This window comes from Eptesicus fuscus, chromosome 8 (genome assembly GCF_027574615.1).
Source record: "Eptesicus fuscus isolate TK198812 chromosome 8, DD_ASM_mEF_20220401, whole genome shotgun sequence".
NCBI classification, from domain to species: Eukaryota; Metazoa; Chordata; class Mammalia; order Chiroptera; family Vespertilionidae; genus Eptesicus; species Eptesicus fuscus.
In genome coordinates this window covers 28149745-28159673 of record NC_072480.1, presented here as the reverse complement: position 1 = coordinate 28159673, position 9929 = coordinate 28149745, and the positions used below count along the sequence as shown (strand labels likewise).

The 9929-nt window shown below is 42.6% G+C and overlaps 1 pseudogene; it reads left to right on the top strand.

The window, feature by feature from the left end:
* The first annotated feature begins 311 nt into the window (after positions 1 to 311).
* Positions 312 to 8117, top strand: LOC103289704 (ATP-dependent RNA helicase DDX54-like; annotated as a pseudogene).
* Positions 8118 to 9929: the final 1812 nt, after the last annotated feature.

The window sequence follows — 9929 nt, the reverse complement described above, 5'->3', positions numbered from 1 at the left end:
ATAAAATAAAATAAAAATAACACGGTTGGGGTTTTGGAGAGAAGATGGCAGCTGGGAGGATGGCAGTGAGGGAGAGTGTGAGTGAGGGCGGGAGTGAAAGGGGAGTGTGTGGATGTGTGGTTTGTGTGTGTGGCTAAGGGAGGGACAGCTAGACCTTTCAGGATCTTCAGGGGCTGGCAGACTGGACTCGCATAGCCCAGCAGCCTCTGCTACTGTTTTAATCTCTCCCAGAGGGCCTGCTCTGCCACAGAGGCTGTCCACGATCACGTGTGAAGGGAACCAGCAGCCACCGCCCAAGATAGCGTGCATTCATGGGGAGCCAACAGCCATCCCATGACACCGGGGGAGCAGCCAGTGACCACAAGAGGAGCAGCCACTCCTACCACAAGGACCTCTGCTGCAGCCTCAGGCCATGTGAGGTTGGACACCTAGATCCTTCAGTGAGAACAAAAATTGGGAGACAGAAGAATAACACCTAAAGGAAAGAAAAGGAGGAATTGCCAGAAAAGGAACTAAATGAAACAGAGGCATGCAATGTCAGAAAAAGAATTCAGAATAAGGGTCATACAGTTCATAAACTTGATGGATGAGAAAATCATCAAACTATGTAACAACCAAGAAGAAATAAAGAGTGATATAGCTACAATAAAAAACACTATGGAAGCTTTCAACAGTAGACTAGGAGAAGCAGGGGACCAAATTAGCGAATTAGAAGATAAGGAAGCAAAACACAACCAATCTGAACTGCAATTAGAGAAAAAAATCAAAAGACAGGAGGAGAGCCTGAGGGATCTTTGGGTCAACACAAAACAAAGCAACACACATATAACAGGGGTACCAGAACGACAAGAAGAATAGCCACTGCTAAAAAAACCTATTTGAAGAAATAATGTCAGAAAACTTCCCTGATTTAAGGAAGAAAAAAGTCACACAAGTACAGAGAGCCCCAAACAAGATAAACCCAAAAAGATCCACATCAAGACACTTCGTAATTACAATGGCAAACATTAATGACAAAGAAAGAATCTTAAAGGCTGCCAGAGAAAGAAAGTTACCTATAAGGGATCTCCCATTAGACTATCAACTGATTTCTCAACAGAAACACATTAGGCCAGACAGGAATGGAAGGAAGTATACAAAGTGATACAAAGGCACTGAATCCAAGAATATATCCAGCAAGGCTATCATTCAAAATTGAAGGGGAAATCAGGAGCTTCACAGACAAAGAAAAGCTAAGGAAGTTTATCACTACCAAGCCAGCAATGCAAGAAATGCTAAAGGGACTGTTGTAAAAAGAAAAAAATCCTATCTAATAAAAGAGTAATATGCAAATTGACCATCACTCCAAGACACAAGATGTCTGCCCCATGTGGGCAAAGATGGCTGCACCCATGTGGACACAAGATAGCTGCCACAAGATGGCCTGCAGGGGAGGGCAGTTAGGGGTGACCAGGCCAGCAACAGAGGTCAGTTGGGGGGGGTACCCAGGCCTGCAGGGGAGGGCAATTGGGGGGGACCAGGCCTGCAGGATACAGCAGTTGTGGGGGACTAGGCCTGCAGGGGAGGACAGTTGTGGGCAATCAGACCAGCAGGGAGGGTAGTTAGAGGTGATTGGGCCAGCAGAGGAGGGCAGTTGGGGGAGACCAGGACAGCAGAGGAGGGCAGTTGGGGGGGACCAGGCCTGCAGGGGAGGACTGTTGTTGGGGACCAGGACAGAAGGGGATGGCTGTTGGCGGGGACCCAGGCCTGCAGCAGAGGGCAGTTGTGGGTGTTCAGGCCAGCAGGGAGGGCAGTTAGGGGTGACTGGGTCAACAGAGGAGGGTAGTTGGGGGAGACTAGGCCAGCAGAGGAGGGTAGTTGTGGGGGGACCAGGCCTGTAGGGGAGGACAGTTGAGTGGGGGCAGGCTTATAGGGAAGGGTAGTTAGGGGTGACCAGGCTAGCAGGGGAGGGCAGTTAAGGGTGACTGGGCCAGCATGGGAGAGCAGTTAGGGGTGACCAGGCCAGCAGGGGAGGGCTGTTAGGGGCAATCGGGCCAGCAGGGGAGCATTTAGGCATTGATATGGCTGGCAGGGGAGTGGTTAGGGGGTGATCAGGCTGGCAGACAGAAGTGGTTAGGGGCAATCAGGCAGAGGCATGTGAGCGGTTTGGAGCTAGCAGTCCTGGATTGTGAGAGGGATGTCCAACCGCCCATTTAGGTCCGATCCCAGTTGGATCGGGCCTAAACGGGCAGTTGGGCATCCTTCAAGGGGTCCCAGATTAGAGAGGGTGCAGGCTGGGCTGAGGGACAACCTCCCTGCCCCCGTGCACGAATTTTGTGCACCAGGCCTCTAGTAAATAAATAAGGGAGAAGAATGAACAAAGGCAAAAAAAAAAAAAATTAAAATGGCTACAAACAAGTACCTATCAATAATAAATTTAAATGTAAATAGACTAAATGCTCTAAACGATGACATCAAGTGGATAAATGAATAAGAAAACATGACCAATATATTTGCTGTCTACAAGATACGTACCTCAGAACAAGTGACACACAGACTGAAAGTGAAAGGATGGAAAAATATCTTTCAGGCTAATGGAAATGAAAAAAAAACCCAAAAACCTGGAGTAGCAATATTTATATATGACAAAATAGACCTCAAAGTGAAGGCCATAACAAGAGATAAGGAAGGCCACTTCATAATACTAAAGGGATCAATACAACAAGAGGATATAACTCTGTAAACATATATGCACCCAATGCAAGAGCACCCAAATACATAAAAAAAAAAAATAAATAAAAAAAAAAAAAAAAACCTTCTGGAAAATATCAAGGGAGAGATTGACAGCAATATGTTCATAGTAGGGGACTTTAATACCCCACTGACATCACTGGATAAATCATCTAGACAAAAAAATCAGCAAAGAAACAGCAATCCTAAAGGACTCACTAGGTCAGATGGACTTAATTGACATATTCAGAACATTTTATCCCAAAGCTACACAATATACATTCTTTACAAGTGCACATGGGACATTTTCAAAGATAGAACAAAATATTGGGGCACAGGCAAAGTCTATCCAAATTCAAGAAGACTGAAATCATATCAAGCATCTTTAACCACAATGGCATAATATTAGAAATCAACTACAATAAAAACAATTAAAAAAATTCAAACACTTGGAGGCCTAATAGCATGCTATTAAACAATGATTGGGTTACCAAAGAGATCAAAGAAGAAATTAAAAACATCCTGAAAAAGAATGACAATGAAAACACAACAATCCAAAACCTACAGGACACAGTGAAAGCAGTCCTGAGAGGGAAGTTCATAGCATTGCAGGCCTACCTCAGAAAACAACAAAAAATTGTAATAAATTATCTAACTCTACACCTTATAGACTTAGGAAGAGAACAACAAGAAAATCACAGAAAGGAGGAGATACTAAAGATCAGAGCAGAAATAAATGACATAGATACCGAAGAAACAATACAAAAGGTCAATGAAACCAAGAGCTGGTTCTTTGAAAGGATAAACAAGATTGATGAAACTCTAGCCAGGCTCACCAAGAAGCAAAGAGAGAGGACCCAAATAAAAAAAATAAAGAAATACAAAGGATTGTAAAAAAATATATATTATGAACAACTCTATTCCAACAAACTTAACAACCTAGAGGAAATGGACATATTCCTAGAAAAATACAACCTTCCAAAACTCAATCAAGAATAAAAAAATCTCAACAATCTGATAACTAAGAAGGAAATTGAGGCAGTCACCAAAAAGCTTCCAGTCAACAAAAGACCTGGGCCAGAGCTAGCAGGTTTGGCTCAGTGGGTAGAGCATTGGCCTGAGGACCAAATGGTCCGGGTTTAATTCCAGTCAAGGGCACATGCGCTGGTTGTGGGTTCAATCCCCAGTAAGGGGGGGAGGGTGCAGGAGGCTGCCAATCAATGATTCTCTCATCATTGGTATTTCTATCTCTCTCCCTCTTCCTTCCTTTCTGAAATAAAAAAATAAAATAAAAGTAAAAGACCAGAGCCAGACTGCTTCACAGGGGGAGTGTAACAAACATTCAAAGAAGAACTAAAACCTATCCTTCTCAGATTATTTAAAAAAAAAAAATCAAGATGAAGGCACAATTCCTAGCTCTTTCTATGAAGCCGTCATCACCCTAATCACAAAACCAGATAAAGATACTATAAAGAAAGAGAATTACAGGCCAATATCCATGATAAACATAGATGCTAAAATCCTCAACAAAATCCCAGCAAATCGGATCCAGCATTACATTAGAAAGATCATACACCATGACCAATTGAGATTTATTCTGGGGATGCAAGGATAATACAATATCCACAAATCAAGAAAATGTGATACATCACATAAACAAATTGAAAGAAAAAAAATCACATAATCATATCAATTGATGCAGAAAAGGCATTTGACAAAATCCAACAACCTTTCCTGATAAAAACTCTCAGCAAAGTGGGAATAGAGGTATCATACCTCAACGTAATAAAAACCTTATATGACAAACCTACAGCAAACATTATATTCAATGGGCAAAAACTAAAAACATTTCCCCTCAGAACAGGAACAAGACAGGGATGCCCACTTTCACTACTCTTATTTGACATAGTAGTGTAAGTGCTAGCCATAGCAATCAGACAAGAAGAAGAAATAAAAGGCATCCAAATTGGAAATGAATAAGTAAAATTGTCATTATTCACAGATGACCTGATATTGTACTTAGAAAACCCTAAAGACTCCATCATAAAACTACTATGCTTAATAACTGAATTCGGTTTAATAACAGGATACAAAATTAACACCCAGAAATCTATGGCTTTTTTATACACCAATAATGAACTCACAGAAAGAGAAACAAATAAACAAACAAACAAAAAACAATCCCATTTACCATTGCAACACAAAAATTAAGGTACCTAGGAATAAATTTAAACAAGGAGGTAAAGGACCTGTACTCAGAAAATTACAGGGTGCTGAAAAGTGAAATAGAGGAAGATGTAAACAAATGGAAGAATATTCTGTGTTCATGGATTAGTAGGATCAACATCATTGAAATGTCCATACTACCCAAAGCAATCTATAGATTCAATGCACTTCCCATTAAAATACCAATGGCATACTTCAAAGATCTAGAACAACCTCTCCAAAAATTCATCTGGAGCAAAAAAAGACCCAGAATAGCTGCAGCAATCTTGAGAAAGAAGAAGAATGTTGGAGGGTTCACTGTACCAGATATCAAGCTATACTACAAAGCCACTGTTCTCAAAATTGCCTGGTACTGGCACAAGAACAGACATATAGACCAATGGAACAGAACAGAGAACCCAGAAATTGACCCAAGCCATTATGCTCAATTAATATTTGACAAAGGAGGCAAGAGCATACAATGAAGTCAAGGCAGTCTCTTCAATAATTGGTGTTGGGAAAATTGGATAGATACATGCAAAAAAATGAAAGTAGACCACCAACTTACACTATACACAAAAATAAACTCAGAATGGTTAAAGAACTTAAACGTAAGACAGGAAACTATAAAAATCTTAGAAGAAGCCATTGGCAGCAAAATAGCAGACATTTGTTGTAGCAAAATCTTTACTGATATAGCTTCTAGGAAAATGGAAACTAAGGAGAAAATAAACAAATAGGACTACGTCAAAATAAAAAGTTTCTGCATAACAAAAGAACCCATCAACAAAACAATAAGAAAGGCCATTGCATGGGAGAACATATTTACCAATGTTATCTCTGATAAGCATTTAATTTCCAAAATTTATAGGGAACTCCTACAACTTAAAAAAAGAAAGATAAACAATCCAATCAAAAAATGGGCAAAGGAACTAAATAGACACTTTTCAAAAGAGGCCATACAGAAGGCCAAGAGACATATGAAAACATGCTCAGAGTCACTAATCATCAGAGAGATGCAAATCAAAACAAGAATGAGGTATCATCTCACACCTGCCAGAATGGCTATCATCAACAAATCAACAAATGACAAATGCTGGAGAGGATGAGGAGAAAAAGGAACCCTCTTGCACTACTGGTGGGAATGCAGGCTGGTGCAGCCACTGTGGAAAACAGTATGGCATCTCTTCAAAAAATTAAAAATGGAACTTCCATTTGACCCAGGAATCCCACTTCTAGGAATATATCCCAAGAAAATAGAAACACCAATCAGAAAGGACATATGCACCTCTATGTTCATAGCAGCCCAATTTACCATAGCTAAGATTTGGAAACAGCCTAATTGGCCATCAGCAGATGAGTAGATTAGAAAACAGTGATACATCTACACAATGGAATACTATGCTGCTATAGAAAAGAAGGAATCCTTATCATTTGCAACAGCATGGATGGAACTGGAGAGCATTATGCTAAGTAAAATAAGCCAGTCAGAGAAAGATAAATATCACATGATCTCACTCATTTGTGGAATATAATGAACAACATAAACTGATGAACAAAAAAAGAAGCAGATTCATAGAAGCATTGATCAAGGAGCTGTCCAACCTATGAGGGAAAGTGGGGGGTCAGGGGATAAGAGATTAACCAAAGGACTTGTATGCATGCATATGATCATAACCAATGGAGGGGTGGGGCGGGGGCAGGGTGAGGGCATGTGCTGGGAATTGGAGGCAGCTGGGGAGAGCTCAATGGGGAAAAAGGAGACTTATGTAATACATCCTATATAATAAAAGGCTAATTTGCAAATCCACCCACGGAGGAACAACCAGTGGCTATAATGTTCACTGTGGTAGCCAACCTCCAATCCGGCCCTGCCCCCGATTGTTTCCCTGCAGCCTAGGCTCAGACATTGATCATCTGCCTTCCCCCCATCCACTTGGTCTCCACAGGGCGTGGCCTCTAGCAGGTGAGCTGCACCCACATCTACAGCACCCTGGACCAAATGGCCTGCAAGATCAACCTGGACAAGTTCACCCACGGCAAGTGCTCCACCCTCATCGTGACTGATCTGGCAGTCTGGGGCCTGGACAATGTCATCAATTTCAACTTCCCAGCCAAGCTCTTCCTGCACCATGTGGGTCATGTGGCCCTGGCTGGTCGAAGTGGCACAGCTTACTCCTTGGTGGCCCCAGATGAGGTCCCCTTCCTGCTGGACCTGCACCTGTTCCTGGGCCGTGCCCTCACCCTCGCCTGCACTCATGAGGAGCCCTCAGGTGCGGTCAGCGTGGACAGCATGCTGGGCCAGGTGCCACAGAGCATGGTGGGCCACGAGGACTGTGGAACACCCTGGAGTCGTCGCTGGTGCTGCAGGGCCTGGGCTGTGTGGCCAGCAACACCCAGCAGCAGTAAGTGCGCTGGTGGCCATCGCCCTCGCCAGAGTTCATCCATGGGGTCAAGGAGCTGGACCTTGCGGGGCTGGACCTGCACCCCTTCTTCAGCTCGAGCTTTGAGGAGGAGGGGCTGCAGCGGCTGAGGCTGGTGGACAGCATCAAGCAGTACTGCTCAAGGGCGACCATCTTTGAGATCAACGCCTCCAGCCGGGACCTGAGCAGCCAGGTGACAAGGGCCAAGCGGCAGAAGTACTTCAAGGCCATCTCCAGCTTCCAGCAGGGCCGGCGGGAGTGCCCCCTAGCTGCCCAGCGTGGCAGGTGGAGCAGGGGGTGGGGGGAGTGAGAAGGAGGAGGAGGGGGAGGAGGGAGAGCACGGAGGACATCTTCACAGAGGCTGTGGGCCAGAAACAGCAGCAGCCAGGACCTAAGCGGGGAGCCAAGAGGTGGAAGGAGGAGGCCCAGCCGCTGGACCAGGATTTCTATGTCCCTGCTGGGCCCAAGGACCTGACAGTGAACGGCGCCTTTGAGCAGCAGGTGGCTGGCGCTGTCCTGGACCTGATGGGGGACGAGGCCCAAAACCTGACCAGGGGCCGGCAGCAGCTCAAGTGGGACCAGAAGAAGAAGCGGTTTGTGGGACAGTCAGGACAGGAGGACAAGAAGATCAAGACAGAAAGTGGTCGCTACATCAGCAGCTCCTACAAGTGAGACCTCTACCAGAAGATGAAGCAGAAACAGAGGATTGCCATATGCTCAACACCTGAGCCCCAGCAGGCCGCCACCAGTCCGACCTGTCCGGGCGCTGTTTCGGCCTGATCGGGTGGGGCATGTGCAGGAGGCAACCGATTCATATATCTTTCTCACATCCATGTTTTTCTCTCTGTCTCTCACCTTCCCTTCTACTCTAAAAATAAATGAAAAATGTCCTCGGGTGAGGATTAACAAAAAAAAACAAAAACAAAATATGCATACATACAAAAATACATGAATATTGGGTGCTGGGGGGTGGGACCCCACGGGTGCATGAATTTTGTGCACTGGGTCTCTAGTTAAACAATAAAGAACTTAAATTAAAAAAAAAAAAAAAGAAGAAGAAGAAAGAAGAATGAGATGAAAAGAAAAAAAAATAACCTGGTTGCTTAAGAGGAAAGACAAGAAAATATGAATCATGACATACTTAATAACATCTGTAGAGAAAATGTACTTTTGCATTTTTGTGTTTTCTTATGACTATATTCCATGATTAAGGATGGTGGAATTTAACTGAAAGCACAAGTCAGGTGAACCCTTTGTATAGGGAGCAAAGACAGTGTAGCAACATAAATCCAGGGAGATTTGAGAATATTCATACCAAAGGTTATTAACCAGTTTATGTCATTATTTTTTTAAATAATTTGATTAATAACTATAGACTCTCTTCCCAGAAAAATATACATGCATATACTCATACACATATTTGCATTTTTTCTTTATTGATTAAGGTATTACATATGTGTCCTTATCCCCCCATTGCCTCCCCACCCTCCTACTCATGCCCTCACCCTCCTGGTGTCTGTGTCCATTGGTTATGCTTATATGCATGCATACAAGTCCTTTGGTTGATCTCTCCCCCTTACCCCCACCCTCCCCTACCTTCCCTCTGAGGTTTGATGGTCTTATCCATGCTTCTCTGTCTCTAGATCTGTTTTTGTTCATCAGTTTGTGTTGTTCATTATATTCATTTGTTTTATTGGGTCAGTTAATCATCTGAAGTCCATTAATAGTCCTGTTTTCAGAACCCCTAGATAGAGAGAAGTAAATGGCTTCATTTTAAAGATTCTTCAGCAGAGTTTCAAATAGTTTCGGATAGGCATCAAGTAGCTTCTCATTCAAGCTTGTACTCCCTGATCAGCGATTAGACTCTGTTGCAAGTTATATGACATTAACTCCTTTTCAGGTTCTGCTTTAGTAGAAAAAAAGAATCCAGACAGAAATCTTCAGTAGCTTTTTTTAGAACACTTTACAGAATCAAAGTGATGTTGAAAGTAGATAATTAGAAAATCAGTATAATATATCTACCTAGAAAGAAAGCCTGCATGTGGCACTGAAAATCAGTGTTTTACAGGTATAAGAAAATATGGTGACATTTATAAGATGCTATTATATTGTGTTAAATAAATGATGAATATGGGCTATGAATGCAGGGCAGAGTATTCCTGCTACCACTCAAGTCCCTAATCAAAACAAATAATTCTTTTTATGACAGAAAAAAAATCAATAATTAGAGAAGAAAGCTTCCTTTGAAGACTTTATGGAAGTGGCTTTAAAAGTAATATTTAGACATATAGACAGCCCTAGGAGTAGAAGTACCAGAGTTCACATACAGGCATTTCAAAGGATATTATAGATTCAGGTGAGTGAAAAGCTGAATCTTTGGTTTGAATCCTATTCTACTAAAGGTCAATAAACATTGGTGTAGCTGATAACCTTACAAGTTTTAGGAGTAGCTATTTTTCATATTCAGCTGTTTTAAGAGAAAGAAGAGATGTTTTGTAATTTTTTCTTACAGAAACCAGGAAGAAATTTCCACGTTTAGTAGCTCTACGCTGCATTAGATCAGTGGCTTTCCATCTTGGAGGCACAAGAGAA